General features: G+C 37.5%; 1 protein-coding gene across 1 annotated transcript in view; it reads right to left on the bottom strand.

Annotated features, from left to right (window-relative positions):
• Positions 1-26,529, bottom strand: part of LOC114648378 (ALK tyrosine kinase receptor) — a 1,111,743-nt gene that overhangs the window by 860,851 nt on the left and 224,363 nt on the right. Inside the window, 1 exon segment of the mRNA XM_051925325.1 lies at positions 6,982-7,137. The gene's annotated coding sequence lies outside the window, so the exon portion shown is untranslated.

Below are 26,529 nucleotides of genomic sequence, written 5' to 3'. Positions count from 1 at the left end.
TTTAGTAGTGATGAAAAGTGGCAAAACACATATTGGTGGAGCAATGTGAAAGCTATGCAGAATGCAAGATGAAAATTAAAAACATTATATAGTATTCAATCATATAGGTGAAACATGTTCTGCCATCAACTAGATATAATCACTAGGACAGCTTAGTTAACCTGGCTTGTGGCTCCAACTCATTTGTGAGAATTTATACACTCTTAACAAGGTACGAGACATAGTTGGAGTCAGTACCTGCCACAACAGACAGATCACATACTAGAAAGTCTTAATAAATGAAAAAAAAAAAAATGTATTACTTTATTTATTTGATCAATAATTTACCACCCCGATTACCAGAGAATTCACCCCTGTCTTAGTCTATACTTTCTGAATGTTGATGTAAAAAAATGATTTTCTTTATTATAGTAGCTTAACTGTACTTCATTACTTTGATGGACTAATTAAAGCACATCTGCTGGTGCCATAAAACGAACATTGTTAGCAAATTAATAGTCCGGCTATAAGGCAATATAGTAGACTAACATGAATAAACACTTATCCCTCCATCTATTTTTGTAAACACTTAATCCAATTCACAGAGGCTACCCCACACTTAAAGACAGGCTGATTGCTAACTCTGCTGTGTCTTTCATTAAAATAAATACACACCCCTTTTAGCTAAAGGGCTAAATGTGATTGGAGACTTTGTGATGACCATTGAGCCATCTTGCACAATGTGCAGACTTTAAATGAAAAGCCACAAACCTAGCTGGTGCAGGACTGCAAAGAGTATCAGGGCTGATGAGGAATCTCACTCATGCATGATTTTGAATTATAACACCAAGTGATATGCATTTAAAAAGGGTAATTTGAAAATATGCATAAAGTGCAATTTCTTGTATTTCAGCATATATTTTCTTTAGGGTTATGTGAATTACCTTGGTCTTTAATAATTTTCCTAGACTTTTTCTAGAGATGAAATTAACTAATGCTTTATTTAATTCCAAATTGTATTACAGAATTGTCATGCACTCAACCCGATTTTTATCCCCCACTTAATCCAAACATTGGTCTGTGGGATGCTTTGCCTATCTCAGATGTTTTGGGCACTAGAAAGTGACCAATTGGCTATATGCACACTCTCTTCCAGATTCCGTGTCAACCAGCAGTGGCACTTCCACTGATATCAAAACGGACTAGCTATGGCTTTTCATTCGATTGGTTCAAGACATGCCCAGACTTACTGTAAACGATGCAAATCTTATTATTCAAGCATTTTGCCAAATGTCAGGAGCTGAAAAGGAGAAGGGCTTCAAACAATATACTTCAAGCTGCAACCACAATTATGAAGGTAAGATCTGGACATATTAAAAACATTTGTCTACTATGAACTTACATGGGACACATATGTGATTAGATAGAGAGAGAGATACATAGATACATAGATAGATAGTAGTCTATCAAAAGATAGATAGATAGATAGATAACTTTATTAATACCAAGGGGAAATTCACATACTCCAGCAGCAGAATACTGATACAAAAAACAATATTAAATTAAACAGTAATAAAAATGCAGGTAAAAAAAGACAATAACTTTGAATAATGTTAACGTTTACCCCAAACCCCGGGTGGAACTGAAGAGTCACATAGTTTGGGGGAGGAACGATCTCCTCAGTCTGTCAGTCAGTGGAGCAGGACGGTGACAGCAGTCTGTCGCTGAAGCTGCTCCTCTGTCTGGAGATGACACAGTTTAGTGGAGGCAGTGGATTCTCCATGATTGACAGGAGCCTGCTCAGTGCCCGTCGCTCCGCCACAGATGTCAAACTGTCCAGCTCCATGCCTACAATAGAGCCTGCCTTCCTCACCAGTTTGTCCAGGCGTGAGGCGTCCTTCTTAATGCTGCCTCCCCAGCACACCACCGTGTAGAAGAGGGTGCTCGCCACAACCGTCTGATAGAACATCTGCAGCATCTTATTGCAGATGTTGAAGGATACCAGTCTTCTAAGGAAGTATAGCCGGCTCTGTCCTCTCTTGCACAGAGAATCAGTACTGGCAGTCCAGTCCAATTTATCATCCAGCTGCACTCCCAGGTATTTATAGGCCTGCACCCTCTGCACACAGTCACCTCTGACGATCACGGGGTCCATGAGGGGTCTGGGCCTCCTAAAATCCACTATCAGCTCCTTGGTTTTGCTGGTTTCAGGTGTAGGTGGTTTGAGTCGCACCATTTAAGAAAGTCCTTGATGAGGTTCCTATACTCCTCCTCCTGCCCACTCCTGATGCAGCCTACGATAGCAGTGTCATCAGCGAACTTTTGCACGTGGCAGGACTCCGAGTTGTATTGGAAGTCAGATGTATATAGGCTGAACAGGACCGGAGAAAGTACAGTCCCCTGCGGCGCTCCTGTGTTGCTGACCACAATGTCAGACCTGCAGTTCCCGAGATGCACATACTGAGGTCTGTTTGTAAGATAGTCCACGATCCATGCCATTAGGAATGAATCTACTCCCATCTCTGTCAGCTTGTCCCTAAGGAGCAGAGGTTGGATGGTGTTGAAGGCACTAGAGAAGTCTAGAAACATAATTCTTACAGCACCACTGCCTCTGTCCAAGTGGGAGAGGGATCGGTGTAGCATATAGATGATGGCATCCTCTGCTCCCACCTTCTCCTGGTTTGCGAACTACAGAGGGTCGAGGGCTTGTTGGACCTGTGGCCTCAGGTGGTGAAGCAGCAGCCTCTCCATGGTCTTCATCACATGTGACGCCAGAGCGACAGGCCAGAAGTCGTTCAGCTCACTAGGACGTGATACCTTTGGGACTGGGGTGATGCAAGATGTTTTCCAAAGCCTTGGGACTCTCCCCTGTTCCAGGCTTAGGTTGAAGATGCGCTGTAGAGGACTCCCCAGCTCCAATGCACAGGCCTTCAGCAGTCATGGCGATACTCCGTCTGGACCCACTGTTTTGCTGGCACGAAGTCTCCTCAGCTCTCTGCTTATCTGCGCTGCTGTAATTGTGGGTGGGGATGTCTCTCCTATGCTGGTATCAGCAGAAGGATGGGTGGAGGGTGCAGTACTCCGAGGTGAGAGTGGGTTAGGGTGGTCAAACCTGTTAAAGAAGTTGTTCATTTGGTTTGCTCTCTTCACGTCTCTCTCGATGGTGGCACCCCACTTCGAGCTGTAGCCTGTGATGATCTTCATCCCATCCCACACTTCCTTCATGCTGTTATTCTGCAACTTCTGCTCCAGCTTTCTCCTGTACTGCTCCTTCGCCGCCCTAAGCTGGACTCTGAGTTCCTTCTGCACGCGCTTGAGCTCATGCTGATCACCGTCTTTAAAAGCCCTTTTCTTCTGGTTCAAAAGGCCCTTGATGTCACTTGTAATCCATGGCTTGTTGTTAGCATAGCAGCGTACAATTCTTACTGGAACTACAATGTCCATACAGAAGTTGATGTAGTCAGTAGTGCAGTCAACAACCTCCTTAATGTTCTCACTATGTGATCCCTGCAGGATATCCCAGTCTGTAGTTCCAAAGCAGTCTCTAAGTGCCTGCTCTGCCTCAGGGGACCACTTCCTGAATGAGCATGTGGTTGTAGGTAGGACTCTCACTCTTAGTTTTTAGTGAGGCTGAAGCAGAACCAGGTTATGATCTGCTTTCCCAAGTGCAGGCAGCGGGGTGGCGCTGTATGCGTCTTTAACGTTTGCATACAGTAAGTTAATAGTCTTATTTCCCCGGGTGTTACAGTCCACATACTGGGAGAAGGCAGGTAGTGTTTTTTCCAGCGTCACACGGTTAAAATCTCCAGCAATTAGCACAAGCGCCTCAGGGTGCTGCTTTTGTAACTGAGCAACAGCAGAATGGATGATGTCATTCGCTATCTCCACGTCCGCCCGAGGAGGGATGTAAACAATAACAATGACGTGTCCAAACTCTCTGGGCAAGTAATAGGGACACAAACTTACGGCCAACAGTTCGATGTCCCTGCAGCAAGTAGAGACTTTGGCGTTAACATGTCCAGAGTTACACCATCTTGTATTGACACAAAGTGCAAGTCTACCTCCTTTGTGCTTCCCGCGGGTACTTGCATCTCTGTCCGCTCTAACGGTGCTAAACCAGGGTAGCTCCACGTTAGCATCTAGGATGGTGGTAGTTAGTCAGATTTCGTAAAAGCACAACAAACTGCATTCTCTGTAGGTTCTGACATTTTTCACCAGCGCAGCCAGTTGGTCGATCTTATTTGGTAGTGAGTTCACATTTCCCAGGATCACAGAAGGCACCGAAGGCTTAAAACGGCACTTTCTTTTCACAAGCTGCTTCATTTTTAGCTTAGTGCCGGCTCTGTTGCCACGATACCGTCTTCTTACCTCGTCGGGTAAATAGGGAACCACACCAACACTGGCATTTGTTCTCAGCGCTCAAAGTTGAATACTTGAATAGACGAGTCTCGGCGTGTAAAAATCCACGTCCACGTTGTAAAAGTAAGAGTGTCCAGGGAACGAATCCACATAAAAGAAAGTGATAGGAGTGATCAATAAAAATAATAAGAAAAATAAAAGGTAGAAAAATAAAGTCGTACATGGAGCTGCTGAAAAGGCTGCCACTCTCGGGGGCGCCCGAGTCATACCAAATTGGATTACATTAGGCTGCTTTAAAAAGAAAAAAAATCAATTATTCAATAAACTTAAACGTACAGCTGAATATGTACGTATGCTAAATACTGCAATTGTGCTGAACAAGTTAATTCAGTCAGGGATGAGTCATGAAAATAATGAGCTGGCATTACATCATCCATAGCAACAGCGCCTATAAATATGTCAACTTTGCACAGTTGCATGCACTTTTTCCAACTAGTGTGGAAAAAGGCAACCAGTCATTTTTAGGATAGTGAGCCACCTCAAAGAGTGATGTAAACAGCAGAGAATCCTTCCATTGTGGCACTCGGCGCTGATGCTACAATACAAAATAACGTGAGTCTGCAGGACATCTTACCTTGTAAAAAAGCCAACGTCTCTGTCTGACCCAGCAAAATGCTGAATGCCAAACCGCTACTTTATTGTAAGGGTCTCAATATGTATCCTTAGCTGGAGGTTCTTCTCTCTGAGACACATTTTCATCAAGTACTAGTTCAACTACTACTGGATTCGGAGCTGAAGTGTAGTCATGGTCCTTCAGGATTTTATCGTCTTCCTCCTCAGCCAGTGTGTCATCCTCTATCGATTGCTTTCCCAAACCCCCGGTCTTGAAAGTGGAATGGAGAAACTATTCCACTGGAACAATGCAACAACTGCTCCCGTCTTCGACAGTTGCTGCCCTGTCTCAGACCCTGGCTCATGAATATCCTCTTTTTCAAATTGCTGGATAGGGGGACTAACTGTGAAGCTCTCTCTCCAGGTAGCGACAATCCATTTAGATCGGGTTTTTGCATTGAAGGGAAATTTATGAAAGCTAAGTACTTTGTTATACTTACTGAAAGCTTGACAAAAAGGAACACAACAATGTTTAACTGTAGAGCTATCTATACGATGAAACTTAACCTTCTTTTCCTCTGACATTTTTGCCACTAAAAAAATTACAACTACATTATGTATTATTTATTATTATTAAGTAGTGGGGGGAACTCTCTCACACACACACACGCACACACACACTCAGACAGAATCTTCAAAATCTACACAGGTGGTGCCTGGGCTTGGACTCAAATTCAGTCTCCTGAAACTGATGCAGCAGTGCTAACCAGCGTGTCATCTAGCTGCTAAGGCTCAAATAAACACACCATAAACAAACAAACAAATGCAAATGCCACCATACTGAATGATTAAGAGCTTAACAAGCTTCCAGTGGCATCTCATCTATATATAATCCCCATTTACAGTTTTGCTAAATAGGCCTCACACATTTACTTAAACTATTCATTTTTCAGTTTGTTTGTCAAAAGCGCTTTGAAAAAATACTTTAAATGTTCAAAAACTTTCATACATAGATTAGTAGAGCAATAACCATTTTGCTGCTGCTGTAAAGGAACCATTTTGGTAGCTGAACTGACATTATCCAAACGTTCTAAATATTACTTGGTCTTTGGGGGATTTTTTTTTTAAGATTGAGCATTTATTTTGAAAGCATTTTGAAACTTAAATTCACATATTTACTGGAGCTATATCTACTGAAATACTAATATTACTATCTACTAATAATACTATCATATCTACTGAAGCTGAAGCCATTTTAATTATGGTTAGTAGGTTAGAACTCGTAACACAATAAAAGTGCTGAGGTACAGTATGACTGAATGATGATAATGACAGCAATATTGTGAATTTGTATGCTGTTGAAGAACAGTTGAGTATAATATTTGAAAGCCAAAAAGTAACATTTCCAAGATCATTAGCATGAAAGCAGACTTCCTAAACCTGATGGAGGATCAGTTTTGGAGCTCTGCATCACTTCAAAAACTTAAGAGATTAATTATATGTTTGAAGATTCAAACAACAAAATGTAAATCTAGTTAACATACAGCTAAATAATAATTAAATTATGCATGTGTAATAGTTTGCTAATGGTTTCTATGCACATATCCACTTTGTAAAAATAAATGAATTATTTCTTTAAACACTTCAAAATTATGCAGCAAATTAAAGATTAAGATTACATCATGAAACTTTAAAGCCAATCTTAAAGAAATAAATGCTACTAATATCGCCTTTAATCAGAACATCAGCAGATATATTTCTAAAGTGCTTCTCCTCAGTAAACGTATCTTCAAGATAAGTATAACAGCACTTTGCAGAAAGATGATCACAGCAGTCGATATTTGGCATTTAAAAAAAGCTGTCTTCATGAACCCAAATGGAAAAAGGAAAAACATTAACAAATTAAATACTCCCAGTCAAGGTCATACTGTATTTAACCAAGGAGTATAAATTGTCAACTTAACAAGAAATGCAACATTTTTTTTCACTTATGAGTCAACAGTCATGGAATATTCATAAAGTGTAGCTTACCCGTTGAGCGTCTTTCAGAATAATCCTCTTTTGGATTTCCAACACTGTCCACTTCAGGGAGACTATGTCCTGTTGTCAGTCTCCATCCCACCCTGGGGAAATTTGTGCTGCTTGAATATTCCACATCACAAGGGGCCTCAAAATCACAACTGAATTCTGCAGAGAAAGAATACCACAAACCAATCATTAGTGTTGGACTTTCTAAAAAAAGTAAATTTTTCTGAATGCTTGAAGTGTTTAAAATAAAAAAAGAAAACTAATGCCAATTTGATTATCCCTGATTCCAGTATTGGCTGTTCAGAAATATTTTCATGTAGACTTTAACTAACCCATAAGAATTGCTTATAGGTTAGATGTGCCACATCTCAGCAATACTGCCTCACACAACTCCAGTTCCATAGTTAGCCTGCATGTGTAGAAGGTGTACATTCTCCTTAAACCCGTGTGTTTTTTTTCCACAAACATCAGTTAAACTAGTAATTTATAAAATCTTTTAAGTGTGCCTTGTGATGCATAATTGACAAATTCAGAGCTAGTTCCTGTATTATTCTTTCAATCTCCCTGTGTCTATGTACTGGTTATGCAAATTAGTGGATGTACATTCTGCAAGATACAGGGAATTTATAATAAATTAGCAATATTTTTATTTTTTAAACAAAAGACATGCTGGTTAGGTTTCTTGACAATTCCAAATTAACTCAGTTTGAGTGTGGATGCAAGTGTGTGCCTGAGGTGACCGTGTAATGGAGTAGGACTCTGTCCAAGGTTGTTTCCTGTGTTGTGCGTAGTGTCATGGGAATAAGCTCAAGCCCACACAACTTTGCACTGGACTAAATGAGTCTGACAGTTTAATGCTATACTTTGTGCAAAACTTTGCACTTAACAGATTGAAATTGTTCAAAATAAAAATAATTTGATTTTCACTGAATTCATTTATTGAGCAATTACATTTATCCAAAGCCAGCAAACATATATGGTACTATCATGTCTGCAAGAGCCACTTTGCCTCAAAGTAACTAAATCATGGTTTGACACTGGCCACCAAGCCACGATGTTTATCAGTTTCATCTAGCAGCACAGTTGTTCATTAATAAAATGTAAATGCTTATGGTTAACATAAGAGCTTCATTCCTGCTAAGTGCAATATAAATACAGTAAATTGCTCTGATTATATTAGGAAAATTGGACAATGCTGCAGATGGTCTTTATATGATGCCAAATGCATTTTCTACATACTTGCACCATGCAAAAATTAAATGCAGCACCACAAATGGTTGGTTAATGGCATCCAGCCAGCAGGAAAGATAGCTGAGAAATTCCTGACCTTTCTGTCAGTTCCCTGTGAATTGAAAATAGGTAGCTGATATAAAATGATATACAGCATTGGCCCTCTTTAAAGGGAACTATAATGGAGTAGATGCATCACAATCATCACTTTTAAAGTTTAATATGCTTGTCATGTAAACGTATATAATAACAACTTGGGCATATGAATTATTATATACACTAGTTGTCATTTCCCAGTTTTTCTGAAATGTTCCCGGTGATGTTTTCTTTTATGATTCTCAGCTTTTGGGCACTTTTTGTGCATGCTCTAGTATGAGCTTAATGACTCACAATGAAAGTCAGGGGGATTTTGCAGCTTAGTTTCATATTATTACACTGTTTTAGTGCCTTAGTTTGCACAAACTATCATTCATCTTTATGCTGTCCACACTTCTAGAACTATTTATAATGAAGCCCATTAAAGCTCACTTGTCCTCAGCATTGAAACCAACCATCTAGAACACCTTTCCCACTGTAATATACTGTAGACTCATAACATGTTGTACTTGTTTTCTTGACATGTTGTAGTGGCAACTTTGCTCCTACATCAAAATCTATCATATGTAGACATGCATGCTTTGTTTCTATATTATATTCTGGTTAACTGATTTCTGTTGGTAAAATATGGCATTTTATCTGAACCTTTAAAAAATTTTAACAAAAACATTCCTGCAATAACTTCAAAAATTAGATTTTTTAGGGTGGTGAATAGGGAAGCAAGCCAGTATAAAAATCCACATTGTGCACATGGGAGGCACTAAAAGGACCAAATGAAATTAATTCCACACCAGGCCAGGGGGTAAAAGGGTGCGCAAACTCTTTTTCTGTTATTCCTGCTAACAATGACGTCACTTCTGGTTCCCGGCTAACAATGACGTCACGTCCGGTTCCCGGCTAGGAAGACGTCACGTCCAGTTCCCGGCTAGGAAGACGACACGTCCGGTTCCCGGCTAGGAAGACGACACGTCTGGTTCCCGGCTAGAAAGACGTCACGTCCGGTTCCCGGCTAGGAAGACGTCACGTCTGGTTCCCGGCTAGGAAGACGTCATGTCCGGTTCTCTGCCCGGGAAGATGTCACTTCCGGTTCCCTGCCTTAAAACCCAGACCACTTCCTATGTTTCCCCAGTTCTATATTGGACTCAATCCTGTACACATCTGTGCAGCCTATTTTGCCTTTTGCAGCCAGGGCTCAAGTGAATGGGTGGCTGCCCAAAACCATTTTTGTGTGTGAAGGCTATTTATTTCACAGTATCCATCTTTTGTTAAACCAACTTATTCTAATTCTCAGAGTCATAGGGAGCCACAGCTTTTCACAGCATCATGTCAACAATAATTATAACATTTAATTTTATTTCAATATTAGTATTTCATTACACACAAATTACATTGACTCACACACTCAGACTGGGCTAATTTGTAGTCACCATCTTTGGGATATGAGAGGAAACATGAGAAACACAGGTGCAAATACTAGGATAACATGCAAACTCTACATAGACAGTGACTGAGAGGTTTTCTGGAGTAGCGAACCAGCAATATTAACCTTGACATTCAGTTAATTATATCAAAGATATTTTTAATGCTACCAATTGGTGAAAAATGTGGTCCACCTAAGAATATTAAGTCATATGTGCATGTTCCAAATACAGCAAGCCTGGCATACTGCTTAGCACAGATGTTCACTTAATTAAATAACAAACTGAGCTAAAGCATTAATTTTATCCCTAATGTGCGGGAGGCTCCAAATTACTCTACAATGTGATCTAAGATTAAATTAGCAGTGCATACCACCATAGTGTCCCATACAATTCTTTGCCTAAAGACTTATTTTTCCAGCTACAGCCCTTAGATTATGATCTTTAAATGCCAAAAAGAATTGTACAGCATCCAAAAGTTTTTCCATTCTGCTTGTCCTGCAAGTGCATGATTCAGAAGAATAAGCACCTTTGTCAAGAACAGTGGAGGGATATTTTGGGAATTGAGATGCTGTCACCAATAGCTGCTTGGGGAAATGCAGTCATATTTCACCACAATTCATAATAAAGAAAGTGACATTTTCACTGTCCCACATTAGTATTTTATTATACAGTAATTAATAACCCTTTAACCCATTATTTAACTGGACTGCATGACTAATTACGATTAATAAGATATGCATGTATGTTTCATAGGTTTAGACTGGCATCTGTCTAAAGGGCTATTGATCTCATTCATCTGCTTACAAGCAGTCCTGGCAATAAAGTCAGTGTTTTATTAAACGCTTGGGTGTCTCCCTGAATGATGGATAATGCTGATACTTCAAGCATACAGATCCACTACAGACATCTGGTAAGAATAAAACAGGCTATTACAATTACTTTTATTAACTTGATAATATTTGATTTACAATTTTATATCATGTAAATTAGGGATATTCTTCACCAATACATAAAATAGTAATAGATTACTGAAATTGTACATTCATAAATTCTCTCTACATTACTAAAACAAAAATGCCTGTATTTAGTCTGTCCAAAATGGTAATAATTTCGATTTTATCAACATAGGTCAGTCTGGTAGGCATCAGGCAAGCCCCGTGCCCTACTATATATGGCCTATTAAGACAAAAAATAAATAAAAAGGATAGATATTCTACTTTCTGGCTTCTTTTCAAACACATACAGTTTAGGGTTGTGGGTCAATCTTTATTAGTCTTGAGTGCGAATGTGTGACCAGTGATCTAAAAACTGAATTAAGCAGGGTCAGGAAAAATTAGGTGGTGGGTAGTGCACAAATCATGTCAGACAATCTAAGGCCAATTTCAAATATAAAAAGCCAGAATTAGTGTAAGCCACTCTAACTTGGGGTGTTCATAAGATATGTAATGATTTACTTTATGAGGTAGTAGAGGATAATAAACAAGAATGGTTATCTCATAAACCATGAAATATGAAAAAAGTGTGCTTTAATTTAAAAGCCTAAAAATTCTCAGTTGTAATTGAAATCTGTCATTTTTCACCCTCTGATAGAGATCCATTGAAGACTAGAGTCATAATAAAAGATCAGAACTCAAAAACATAATATTTCATAATCACTGTCCTTGAAATTTCTAAAATAATACCCCACATGCTTATGCTTGAAATTTGTAATTTCTAACCTTTTGGGACTTTCTCTTAGAGAGCTAGGACCTCCAGTAAAGAATCAAATATCAAACATATCACATCCTTGATCAGCAGATGATCAAAAACAACACTTCACATGTTTATATTACAGATACTTTGTTTCACAAAACAGAAAAAATGGGTAACTTTGAGCCCTTATATCCCATTAGAGGTGAAAGCCTGTGGTCGGTTGATGTAGCACGTAATACTTCAAGTTCTTCTGATCATTTCTGCTACAGACACCTATTTTGATTACTCTTTATAATAAGGCTTTAATTTCATGCACAAAATAAGGTGCAAAAAAGCAAGGTTTTTAAGGCTAGAGGGCCAAAAATACAGGGTTAGGGCAAAAAGCTTGAAGAGTTTGAATGGTCTATCACATGTGAGGATTTTAACTTACCATAAAACCAAAAAAAAAAAAAAACCATAAACAAAGCTTTCCTAAGTAATTCTTAAGAACACATTTGTTATGATACTGTGGCAAATCAGGAAAAAAATTTGTAATCTTCCTACATTACATATGTTTATCAGTATTGAATGCTCCAAAATAAACAAATGCAAAACTCAAACCAAATCATATAGTAGATCACCACCGCTTACAATTTTAATGACCTTACTTTGACCTTTGAAATTTTTGGACTGTATTGAGATTTAATGAAGTTGACAATGCACTTAATAAACAAGACCTTTCCAACTTAATAAATCAAATAATGGGTAATGGAGTCAAACATGCTAAAAATAGTGCTAACCATTGGGTTCAATACCTGGTACTCTTCAAATGTTCACACAAAAACAAAAAAGACTATTTTTGACTAGTAGTGTTTAGAACAATCATCAAAATTACTTATTAGTGTTTATCCATCATTTGTTTTTGTTTTGGAATACATTCATGATGCCAGTACCCAAGTCCTCATAATGGAGGCTTTGGCTATATTAATTATCTTGTAAATAAGCAATTTAAGAAAGCCATCACTGATTTTTCCTTTATTATATTAGAAACAAGTTGCGCTTCTTCCCTGCATGAGGAGTCATGCAGTATTTGTGAAAATGAATATATTAAGAACTTCATTAAATTTTCATGTGAAAAATGATGTTATGCTGCAAAAATAAACTTTACTGCATAAGGCTATATTTTGTCTTATGAAACAACAAGTAATGTGATTCTGACCTTCCCCAGCTGCAGTTCAGCAGCATTAGCCACATTAGGACAAAGAACCCAGAACACTATACCAAGAATATGGAGGGATTTACATTTATAACATTAACCCTTTAGTTTTCTGGCTTGACAGTGTTAACATGTGACAGTCAGTAACCACTATCATCTAGTCTCTTTTCTGTTCAGAAGGTAAGCCCTTTGTATCACCATGTACCAGAAACCATGGCCTTTTTAAAATTTGGTAATACAGTATATTATTACATTGTTAATATTTTGCCATCATATTACATGGAGCATCTTAAACAATTTTAAAATTCAGGGAAATTTGCAGAAAAAAAGTGCTAAGCTGTTTTTCAAGGGTGTTTGCATTATTTTATCCAAGGACCTATCACACGCAACAGTAGAGAATATTCTCTGTTAATTAAATTATTGATTAGCTAATTAGCATGTTTAACCCGAACAGCCATGCAATATTTATGTTACTGTTTTATGATGATTTGTCATGGTGGATAATTAAGAACATTAATAAACCAGTAGTACATTCAGTGTTTATGACTAAGCATGAGCCGTGTGCCCATTTTCAGCCCACACTGTGCTTCCTATTGCTGTTCATATTGTAATATTCCATATGTCTGTGGATGTCTTTGAAAAAATGTACCCTTAAAGTATTCCTCTATGTCTCCATGTTATTGCTGAAGAATTTAAGTACCAACTGTGTGGCAATTTACCATACATTCAATTTACCAGAAGGTACTATATCTGTAGGGGAGTTGCACACATTGATGTTTAGAGTATATTGTATTAATAAAACACATACTATTTGCATTTAAAATGGCCAAAGTTTACAAGCTGTAATCACATAGATCAAGGTCGTTACACTTAGACTTTAATACAGTAAAGCAAATGCATTTACATTTAAATCCATCCATTTACGAAGCCCACTTAATTCAATTCAATGTCACAGGAAGCCTTGGCCATACCAGTGTAAATCAGACCTCGATGTGACATCATTCCAATAACTCACACAATCAAACATATCCACAGTCATTTATACCTGACCAATTCAGAGAATTTAAACAACAACTTTGAATGAGAATATATTAGCATTTCAGTTTCTGAACATGCCTTTCACATGCTTATTGTTTGCCTAGTAAGCTGAATAACTGATTCACCATGTGATGTAATTTGAAAATTACACAATACTATAACATCTTTCATAATTGGGAGATATCCACAATTGGTTATACTGAGTAGAAGCAAGCAGGGTGGCTATACTTTGGAGGAACATTCCACCCTTTACATATACTACCAGCCAATTGTGAAAGTACAGAACCAGAGTGATTAATGAATTTATAAACAGAGAATGGAAAAAAAAATAGCCAAATCTCATTCAGCAATAATGTTAGGTAATATACCTCACACTCACAGAGTACATGAACACTTTGTTATGCAAGTTCTAATTATGCCTTATAAATTGTCTGGATAAACTGAACACCAAATATTGATTGCTTGGTAGTGATTCAGTTCAGTGTTTACAAGAGTACACTGCATAAAATTTTATGTATTTGCTAAAGACTGTCTTGGTTAAGTCAGTATACAATTAATCCTAGTCCCCAACATAGGATGTAGATATCAGTTTCCAGAATCCTTTTGTTGTCACAAACGTGTAGGAAAAACGGAAGGCACAGATCATTACTCAACAACTGTATTGACTTGAAAAAGGGGCTTTTTGGTAAGCTTTTTCTCTGTGCTTTTTTTTTTTAATAATTTTTAGAAAGTGGTTAACTTTAGAACATAATTTCATGTGGCAAATGCATATATGCTATGTTTATGAAGAAATAACTTCAACGTAACCACCAAACTTTTTCTTTAAGGTGTGTTAAGTCAATTGATGGTGTTGTGATACCCACTAAAGTTAAAGTTGGTATTTCCCTTTTGTTTGTTTAAATACTCTCCACAGAAAACCATCCACAGATGTAAACACCTTTGGGAAGTAGTATACTGCACCTTTGGTAAGCTCACCTTGCTATACCACTTGTTACCAGTAAATGGCAGCATAAGGACACAGGTGAGTTAGATTATTAGCTGCATGAGTTCCATTTTTCCTCCATTTTTTGAATACTAAAGCAAATAAATCTAACATAACAAAATGAACTTTTTTAAAGTGTGCTTTCAATTAGATACCAATTAGAAGCAGAATAAAAATAGAGTGGGAACTGGGCCAGTAAAAAAAATGAACAGATTTACCAATTCATACATTAAAAACGACCTATCAGTCAAAATTTCAGAAAAGGAGTGGAAAGCAGCAGTGCATAGAATCCACTCGAGCTCCATATGTGCAAATCATACAATTATTCAACTCAAAATTATATATTGAGCACATCTGTCTCATTTAAAACTGTCCAAAATGTTTCCAGGGCCTCATTGGGCCACATGTTCTGGACCTGCACTAAATTAGCATCCTTCTGGACCAAAATCTTTAAATGCCTATCAGACAGCCTCAGAGTCACAATCCCTCCTAACCCATTAACAGCTGTGTTTGGTGTCCTTCCTGATGGGCTTAAAATGGGGAATGACAAACAAACTGCGATTGCCTTTACTACACTATTGGCACGTAGACTTATCTTGCTCAACTGGAAGAATCCTAACTCTCCTATTCTAAATCAGTGGGTAACTGATGTTATTTACTATTTGAAAATGGAAAAAAATTAAATTCTCACTGAGAGGATTTGTGCAGAACTTTTTCAAAACCTGGCAGGATCTAATCAATAACATTTTAGAATAAGCTTTTAAAGTACTGAGGATGGGCTTAGCTCTCTTTCTCGGGGGTGGGGCAGGTTGATTTGTTTTCAATCTTATGTTTGTAGAAGTTTATTTGTATAAATATAGTACTGTATTTTGTTTTCTTTCAAATATGGCTGTGGATACAATAAATAAGGACATGGAATGTATAGTGTTTTAAGAGAAGAGATAACATGTACTTCATTAACTATAATGTTGTTAGTGTCCCCTGTTCCCACTGTTTTTCTCTCCTTAATTTCAGGACCAGTTGCACTGGTGCTGCCAGGTAGTACCTGTAACAGATGTCACCTATGAGACCGAGATGTACTTAATGTGAATTGGGGAGCCTCAGACTTAATAGCCATCGTTGGCCTAGAGTGTACTGATTTTATGTGCATCTTATGCCAAATTATTTTGTATATGGCTACTAAACACTGATATACTTGAGATCAAGCACCTTTGCCTTAACCACCCATCCCTTATAACCTGCTAATACAATTTAAAATTTAAACAGTTGGTGCCTATACAGAAGGGAACCAACATTGAATGGGGTTCTGCTCAGTTATGGGATACACATACCCATACAACCACACTCAGTCACAATAGAATAATTGATCTAGCATGCAAATTAAACAGATGTTGGGTGGGAATCTATGTACCCACAGAAAGAATGTGTGAGCTACACAAATGCAGTGCCTTAGACCATTATTTAAATCTAGAAATCTTAGGTACAATGCTCACAGTGCTACATTTGACTTAAACTAAGAATGAGATAACAGAAAAGGATGATGGTATTATGTACTGTAGCATAGCTTGCAGGATTCCATCAGTGATAAAGGAACCATCAATAAAATAATCAAGACATTTTACTTCTGGGTGATCTCAAATATTACATTTGTATTCAGAAAAATATCTAGACTTTACTCTGGGTTATGATAGGTTTACCTGGTCCTGATTCTCAAAATATCAAACCCTGTTGTTAATGTAATTCTAATTGCCACAGTTACTTGGCATTACCTGTAGTATGGGTTTTCTCAAATAAATTTTTAAAATGCTTTGTTTTTTGACTCTGTTGAAACACTGTTGAGATTGTGCTGTTTCATTGTTTCTTTAATCCTTTTCCAGGAGCCAATAAGCAATGGGCTTACTAAATGACTAACTCAGGAAAGTGTATGTGTGAGTGTTTATCTACAATGTTTTTCCATGACCGTGTTTAAAAAGAGACAATAAAAAGAAAAATTTGAAGAACAATGAATACTAATCAATAATATTTCAAAGCAAATTTCCTTGATTTAGCCCATAAAATAAAAAAAATACAAATGTTGGACTGTGTGACTTGTAAGTTTCAAGCTGTCAAATTATGAGATAGATTGGGGTCTAAATACAAAAAGCTTAGAAAGCAGAATGCAGCTGTTGTGACACTCTTTGCTTGGCCATTATCTTCATATAGACTTCTTTCTAGTCTCCCAGCTGATCAGGAGGTTTTAGGCAACAGCTCGTTAAAAAATAATTTGAACTGACTTGTAAAACTGTAAAAGCAGCAGGATCAAATCATGTTTCAACTGCATTTGTAACCTGTGCATCTGTTCCCTAACCTCGAGTGCTGACTGTTTCTTCTGTTTGCATACTTCAAAAAAAAAAAAAAAAAAAAAAAAAAAAAAAAGGACTACCAATAGTGGCAGTTACAGTGTGTATTTGACTAAGAGGTTAAGGTTAATAATGCCTTGATAATAATTAAATGATAGTATCATTACTAACTTCCCTAGACAACAGCTTCTTTTTATAATTAAAATGTCAACGGATGGATGACACCACCCCTGTGGGTCTTATACATTGTCCTTGATATCTCTAACAGATGAAACTAGTATAATACATAAATTAGTCATTTGACTAAAAGCCTACTTTCAAAAGGAAAAAATGGCGCCTTAACGAGGTTCATGAAACTCTGCTTATACTGTGATGATGGCACAAGCCTACTGGAAGCAAACTTCAAAAGTAATTTAGGAAGAGAAAACATTTTTGAATGGGCTTAAAAATGAATGTATGAATAAAATGTCTATTTTAATACAGTATATTTATCTAAACAACTATTGAGCACATTGATCTTATCACTACTAGTTTTGAAATCAAATTTGGAATTAGAACTGGAAGTTCCAGACATTTTTACTTAATATTTATACCAATAGTGTGCTACCTTCAGCAGTTATTAAAAAGAAAATGTAATATTTGAACCAATTCAGTAAAGCAGATTAGGATGTCAATTTTTTTTGGCTCTTATACGCCTTCTTGGATTTTTTTTTTATCTTCTCTGCCAAGACTAAATAATATTGTATTTGTTCTTCCCTATTCCTTAAAGTATTATACTTGACTCTCATTAAGAGTAAGACTAACATTCTTCTCATTCACACACCTCTGACTCCTAGTCACGTGATTAATATTTACAGTTCAAATACTGAAAAGTGTAGTCTTGAAGAATAGAAATAGTGAGAAAGTATGTAATCCGCACAGAGTGAAGTTACTTAGGAACAGTCTTATCCACATATTACAGTAGTTTCAAAACAATTAAACAGCAATGTTTTTTTGAGAAATGTTCATACACTGTTGAAAAATACATTTCTAATCTAATGTTTCTGAGAGAATTATGTTAATTGTTATGTTAGTTTTAAAGAATTTTTAAAATAAACATATTAACTAAAAATATAATTATTACGCTTATCAGTTGTGACTATGCACGTGCACCTGATGTAATTACAGTAGTGTCGCTTAGAGCTTCACAGACCTCTGACTGCAATCATTCATTTTGCCCTGACAGGATTCAATTAGCTCTGTTAAAGCTTTTTGGTTTTGCTTAAGCAGTGAATGCCATTACTACTAAAACATTTTCTTTGTTTTCATATTAAATGCTTACATGTAGGTAAGAAGAGCAAAAGAACAATTACTTCTGTCACCTTGGGTTCAACCGATTAGGTTTTTAATTTTTCATTAGCTTTTATTGTTTCATATTTTACTCAATTGAGGAGCAGGGTGGAGAGGAGGTCCCTTTGCAGTTTGAAGCACCATGATACTTTAATATTAAATAAGGAGGGGACCCTCGTGGTGCTTTTACCCCCATAATAAAGTATATTGAAATGAAAGAGCAGGCAGATGATGGCTAAATTGGGGTGATTGGGAATGTGTGGTGCATAACAGTACTCTTGAAAACACTGCCAGAGTGAACCTAACATTGCCAGTATGCACCTGCTAAAAATTTAGAGGTGTGTACCAGCCTGTTTCAATCCCTGGTGATACCTAGAGCTATGTAGTCTGGAGATGTGCGCCCTTGACAGTTTTTACTATGGCAAATTGGACTAATAGGTCAGAAAATGAACAATCCAAAATTGTAAGTAAGTCCCTTCTACTTTTAAGTTACACCCTAAGACTTTGAACACCTAACAGAATAAGTTAAACAAAACAGCTTTTCTACTAATGTTAGCAGGATGGGTCTTTGTATTTGACTGAGAGATAAAATCAGCCCAAAAGCCTAGTAGATCGAGTGGTGGCTAAAGCAACTGCTTGGGTTTGACAGACGTTTGAAACTACAGAATGTTACTTTCAAACAGCCTTGAAGAGGATCCATCAAATATTTCAACAACTCAGGATGGGTAGGAGGGGTGTCAACCCAAGCATTAACATCAACCTCGGATATCATGAAGTGAAACTGGTGCTTAGAGGTATCCTTAAGGTAGTGAATATATCTATTATAAAAAAAAAAAATCCTGGCAGAGAAAGACTAGGGAGACGAGACTCTTCACAGACACTTAAAAGACCCACGAGACGAAAGAGATTGGCCACAGAGTGCCTCGCAGGGACCTTAAACATGAGACTTTGTGCCAAGAGATTGACCCAGCACCATCTTGCGGGGATGCAGAACATGAGATTCTTGCAAGACACGCTCTACTTACAACCAATATCAAATAAGACCACGGGCAACAAAACACTCAGTCGTGCAAAGGCTTTGAGCACACACAGATCCAGGGCTCTCAGCGCATGTAAAGCATATAAGGACAATACGTTATAGATGAAACGTCAACGACTAAGCGAAGAAGAAAGAGCAGCACGGAGAAAAGAGACTCAAAAGCGGAGGGAAAAAATGCAAAAACGAAAAAGAAAAATCTAGGTGCAAATTCAGAAAATAAGGAAAGAAATAATCAGCCTGGAACAAGTGGAATTGGAAAAAAAGCACGTCCAATCGGGCTCAGAATTAAATGACAAAGTAGAACTTCATAAAGATGTTCAAAAACATTGGCGCTATACACATGCAGAGAAAGTTAAAGAATATGAAAGCAGGAAAATTAGAAAGTATCAAAAAAAAGAAAGTAAAGATTGCAGTAGCACAAACAAACAGAAATTATTACTCAAAAAAAGGGAAAATAATCAGCACGGACCATGTGTCATTGGAGAAAAAAGCAGGACAAAGCAAGTTCAGAAATAAAAGACAGAGTAGAAAACAAAGTAAAACGTCATAAAGAGGTTAAAAAACAAGGGGGTCAAACACATGCAGAGCAGGTTATAGATAATGAAAACAGTGCAATTCAAAAGACTCAAAAAAAAATTAGCCGCGAAACACATGCAGAGCAAGATACAGAATATGAAGGCAGAAAAAAACGAAAGTGTCAAAGAAAGTAAACATCGCATAAGCACAAACAAAGAGAAATTATTACTCAGAGAAATAACTAAAAGGCGAATAGAGATTGAAAATATGGACATAGGTGATATGTCGGAAGTATGTAAATATTGTAAGGCTTTGAAGTTTAAGTCAGAGAATTTCAAAAACGGGGTTTACCTCACATGCATTTATTGGTTACTTTGCAAAAAAAAAATATTAACTGCTGATGATGTAGATCGTTTTGTCTGTGCTGAAATTCCAAACAGAGAAACCTATCCTGAATTATGGTACAAAGTCATTAAACACATGTCTCACGGACCTCATTTAAAAGATTCGGCATGTTGGGACTTGAAAGATTCCAAATATTGTTTTTACAGAAGTTCAGAAATAAAAGTGAAACTAATGAAATAGCAACAATTCAAAGGAAAAAAAAATCTTAATAGTGTATATCTGGAAAACCAAACACGGGGGTTGGCGAGTGAAGCGAGCAAGGGGCAAAGCCCCCTAGTCTTCTTAAAAGACACCACGCCAAAAGCATTGGTTGGGATTGGCTCCCAACCTCAACAGATAACACTTGTTATTTTTTGACTAATAATTATTTTTTTGAATTTTTGCATTTTAATCCATTCAATTTTGACCCTGTGTATATTAATGACTATTCTTTTAATTTTGCCCATGAAATCTTTTCATCTCCTGGTCCATGCTACCAATTATAATTTGGTCTTTGGTCCATTCAGAACTACTATAGTGGTCCAAAAATCAGAAGGAGAAGTTAAGATTCAGTCCTGGCCTGGAATTACAGAGGAGTATACATATCCATCCTCATCTATGGTCATAAGTGCAAGTAGTGACAGGAAAAATGAGATTGTTACTATAAGTACCCAAAATAAGATTATTTTGCAGGAGGAGGAGTGTAGCAACCTCATCAAGGACTTTGTTAAATGGTGCGAATCAAACCACCTACAACTAAACACCAGCAAAACCAAGGAGCTGGTGGTGGATTTTAGGAGGCCCAGACCCCTCATGGACCCCGTGACCGTCAGAGGTGATTGTGTGCACAGGGTGCAGACCTATAAATACCTGGGAGTGCAGCTGGATGATAAATTGGACTGGACTGCCAATACTGGTTCTCTGTGCAAGAGAGGACAGAGCCAGCTATACTTCCTTAGAAGACTGGCGTCCTTCAACATCTGCAATAAGATGCTGCAGATGTTCTATCAGACGGTTGTGGCGAGTGCCCTCTTCTACACGGTGGTGTGCTGGGAGGCAGCATTAACAAGGACGCCTCACGCCTGGACAAACTGGTGAGGAAGGCAGGCTCTATTGTAGGCATGGAGCTGGACAGATTGACATCTGTGGCGGAGCGACGGGTGCTCAGCAGGCTCCTATCAATTATGGAGAATCCACTGCATCCACTAAACAGTATCATCTCCAGACAGAGGAGCAGCTTCAGCGACAGACTGCTGTCAATGTCCTGCTCCACTGACAGACTGAGGAGATCGTTCCTCCCCCAAACTATGCGACTCTTCAGTTCCACCGGGGGGGGTAGACGTTAACATTATTCAAAGTTATTGTTTGTATTTAACTGCATTTTTATTACTCTTTAAAATTGTTTTTTGTATCAGTATGCTGCTGTTGGAATATGTGAATTTCCCCTTGGGATTAATAAAGTATCTATCTAACTATCTATCTATCTACAGTATCTCCTTCTGTAATACTGTAGTTGTACTTGTCTCAGGCACACAAATTCTGAAATCAAAAGTCAATCAGTTGCAGAAAATTACAAAAGAATTAACACTACACATTCACTGTTAGCTCTTTAATTCAGAATATTTATGAAAAATTTATCATATATATAATTATATTTTTTAAGCCTGTAGTAGGTAAAAGGAAAACAACAATTACTGCTTTATTCTATAATAGAATGGCATCCTAAACTTTACTGTAATTACTGTTTCAGAGTAGTCAATAGGTGGTAGTTTGAGGCACAGTGGGACAGTTTCTTTGGGTGAAGGTGTAAAATTAAAATAAAATAAAATAAGAAAAGATTTGTGCATAAGTGAGGAGTTCATAATCCCAGAACTGGGGAAAAGATTATTTTTGATTTATTATATAGCATATTGTGCATAAAATAGCTTACATCAGATTACTGGAAAAAGTACTGAGTGGAATACAAATAAACTTGTTTCATTTGAAACTGGTGTCATTACAGTCTCTTGCAGAAGGACATTTCTTTTCACTGCTATGCTGATAATACTCAGGTTTATATTCCTGTCTGCAACTCTGCAACAAATCAACTCCACAACTGTCCATCTGAACTAAGATCCTGGATGGCTAATAATTTTCTTGATCTGAATCAAAATAAAATGGAGATGCTTATAGTGGGTCCATCTGCTAAAGCCCGGCTCTTTCTCTGTCTTTTCCAAACCTCAAGTCCGCAATCTTGGTGTTACCTTTGATAGTAACCTCTCTTTTGAGAAACAAGTAAATTCTGTAGTCAAGAGTTGATTTTTCCAACTTGTCTATTAGGTAAGATTAAGCCTTTTTTATCTTCTAGGGATCTTGAGAAAGCTACTCATGCTTTTATTTTTTCTCGCCTCGATTACTGCAATTCGTTGTATTCTGGGTTTAACAAATCTGTAATACACAGGTTACAGCTGGTCCAAAATGCTGCAGCTCTCTTTCTGGTTGGGGCAAGAAAGTACGACTCTGTTTCTCCTATTTTAGCTTCTTTACACTGGCTGCCTGTCAGTTTTCGAATTGATTTTTAAAATCTTGCTGCTAGTTTTTAAAGCTTTACATGGACTTGCTCCTGCCAATTTATCTGATCTGTGCGTTTTACACCAGCCATCCAGAGTGTTTAGATCTTCTGATCAGTTGTCTCTTGTTGTCCCTCATACCAAGTGTAAAACCAAGGGGGACAGCGCCTTTGCAGCTGCTGCTCCTCGCCTGTGGAACTCTTTACCTCATTACATAAAGGAGTCATCTACAATTGAACTGTTTAAAACAAGATTAAAGAATCATTTCTATTCACTTGCATTTCGTGACCTTCAGTAATACTGATGGTTTCCTCTTTGTGATTATATAACATTACTTCTATTTATTATGTATCTTATTTCATGTTCATATATTTTATTTCTATTTATGTTTTTATGTTAATTGTTTTGTTCTTCTTTTATTCTATAATTGTAAAGCACTGTGGCCACAGCATTACTATGTTGTTTTAAATGTGCTATATAAATAAATTGACATTGAGATTGATATCAAAGGAGCCAACAACCAAATCAAAATGTTTTTTCAAAACAATTATCTTTTCAAATTAAACAGATCCCTATCATGTGACTGGAAATACAATGCAATTAACTGTAGGTCACCATTCTAAAGATCACTTCCTATTTAAAACGTTTAGTAAAGAACAGAGGGTTAAAAGAACCTTTAAGATGGTCAAGCTGAACAGCACATCATTAAACTATCAACTCATGGAAAAAAAAATATATAAAACATAGACAATCAAACCAGTAATATTTAATAGGATAACCCATTATTATCCTATTAATTAAAACTGCTAACAACCCACACCTCAAAAATTTAACTGCACTGCCTTAATTTAACATGTAAAAATAAATAAAAATAAACAACTTTAGACAGCTTAACATGAAGAGAAAACTTAAATTTTCATCCAGACCTAAACCATACTTTACACTGTTTCAGCTAACCGCTCCATAATGCATCCTCTTTAATAAAATCCCTGTGTGCATACATGTGTCCGTGTGTGTGTATCTTCTGGTGAAGTGCGCATGCGCGGGGCAGTCTTTAATAAAGAACATCATTGCTGGGGAGAGTGTTGATTGGGTACTTGTGGCCGCGCACATAAAATCCGTTGCTGGAGAGATGCCACAGCCACGATTATCAGCTGCACGCCACACATTACATCAGTTCCTGGGGAGACTCTGCTGATTGCCCAATGTTGTGACAGAAAATTAAAACGCATATTACAGACAAGGCGGAAGTACAGGGAAGGGCGGAATGAGTGGCAGAGTCACCGGCCTCTAGCAGATGCTTCAAAGGCCAACTGATGCATCACACAAGACAGAGAGGGCGGGACCTATAAAATATTGCGCGGCCAATCCAATCGGATTTCGGTAAATGAGGTAACACCTAAACCATAAAGCACGAAAAAATCCAATCGAGTACTGAGACGCGGAGACCAGCTTCCCCAAAGAGGTGGAATTAGTGTTTGTTGTTGTACAAGTGTTCACTCTGAGGATGTCAGATTTGAGATTAAAAAGCTTGGCCCGGTAAAGTGCAAAGTGTCAGTCATTGAAGGGGTTTTCCTAAATATATGAATTTTCATGATATTACAATAGGATGACTTTTAAAAGTAGATTTATTTTCACGCACATAAAATCCGTTGCTGGGGAGACGCCACACATACAATAATCAGCTGCATGCCAGCACAGATTAAAATACTTGCTGGGGCACTGCACAGTACTTGCTGGAGAGACGCAACAGCAAGCTAAAATAAAGAGGCAGGATAGGAGATCTTCAAACAGACACAACACATCAATCAACAGCCACAGAGGAGAGGATAAATATAATATTAATTATACTTACTGTATTGTCATATACATTTCTATTTTATTTTTATTATTATTTTACTTTAGGCTTCTTGCAAAAATATTTTTGACAAAAAAAAATTAAGACAAGAAACAGAATGAGGTCAAGGTCCCTTGCCATTTAATATAGACTGTTCCTACTAATGTTTATGCACTACTGTTCTAGCGCCCGCTATTGTAACAGCCTTAATGTCTAGTATTGAATAAACTTATGCTTAATGAATTTGGATATTGGAGTAGTATATGGAGTTACATTACCGCCAAAAGTTTCTGTCTGGGTATCACTCATTTTGTATGTGCAAGTTACATTTTAGTGCATTTTCAACAGCCATACCACCTGTGCTTCAGAACAGTTCAGCATGTTTGTGCCTGGCCAGCACTTGAATGGGAGACCATCTAGGAAAATGTTTGGGTTGTTGCTGGAAGAGGTGGTGGTGATGCCAGCAGGGGGCGCTTACCCTGTAGTCTGTGTGTGTATTCCAATGCCCTAGTGCACTTTTGGTAGTAATCTAACTCCATAGATAACATGCACTTGTAGTGGCTTGGCATCAAACATCATTGTAAGTCCAGGCCAGCAATTGTAGACCTGCGGTTTCAGGATAGAAGTTGCATTATTGTTACAAAATTCATATTGCACAATACAGAAATGTTTAGAAGTGGAATGCCTCTTCACCTATATGTTCATGCCCCTTACCCCCACCTTTTGATGTGCTGATTGGTTATTTGATTACTTTTAGTTTTGGCATGATTAAAGCGTCGTCTCAAATAAAATATGCCTGCTTAGTTATGACATGTGATCTAAGTATATGAATTAAAATACAATACACTTTTGTAGCCAATTTTAAACAAACTATAGAATGGCATGCGGCAGTGGAAAAAATGCATTTGTTTGGTTGATATGTTTTTAAATTTGAGCTAAAAAACGTTCCACTTTCATATGAATTGCATTTCAATGTAGTTAACATGTTGTATTGCATTTAATTTTGGCATGAATAATCTTTCGTACTCGCCTTTCTCGAGCTTGCAGTTACCTCAAGTTCTTTTTTTTACAATTTCTTTTCTGTTTCTCTCCTGTTTTTTTGTGTGCGGAAATCCCTAGCTGATGCTTAGCCACACTGCTAAACTTATTAAGATCAGTGTTCTTGGGTGTTGCGGCCAGTTAACAAGCAGGATAACTGTTTAATAATAAAAAATTTTTTTTTTAATTCCTGAAAGCAGCTAATAAATATAGCCAAAACCTATTCTGCTGTGACACGTCCCAAGCATTATTCATGAATTTTCACATTTGTTGGGGTCTTCCACACCTAAACCACACAAATGTGAAGGTATGGATGTATTTATTTGTTTTTTTGTATACCAAATAGAAAATACCAATGTATAAATTTCGTATATGCATTTGGCAAGATAAACAATGGCCATATTGTGCTTTAATAAACATGATGCTGAAATCTCCCTAGCTAGTAAAGTCCCCTCCATTTTTGTCACACTGGGCGAAAGCCATTCACTATCACAAGTGAAATTCAACCCTTGATGTCAGCACCTAGAAGCGAGTGCGAGGCAGCTCTCCCTTTCAAAAGCAAAGCTCAAAAGTAGCACTTCGAGCATAAGGGGCAAATGATGACACGTTCAAACACACCTCTCCACATTAATGCTATTAAACCATAAATTTTTCTCCATCGAGTATCATTCGACAAAGTTACGCCATGCCTTTGCTGTGTGTTGCTTCATCAATGGCTTGGGATATATAATCAGTAAGACTGACATCATTTATGACCTAACTTTCGTCTAAAACATGATCACAACAAGCAGCAGCTTCAGTTGACAGAGGTACCTGTTTTACAGATTTAATAACATTATCATGGACATGTTCCAGAAAAATACCTA

The sequence above is a fragment of the Erpetoichthys calabaricus genome, chromosome 3 (genome assembly GCF_900747795.2).
Source record: "Erpetoichthys calabaricus chromosome 3, fErpCal1.3, whole genome shotgun sequence".
Lineage (NCBI taxonomy): Eukaryota > Metazoa > Chordata > Cladistia > Polypteriformes > Polypteridae > Erpetoichthys > Erpetoichthys calabaricus.
The sequence above is the reverse complement of the archived record's forward strand: the minus strand, read 5'-3'. Positions and strand labels throughout refer to the sequence as shown.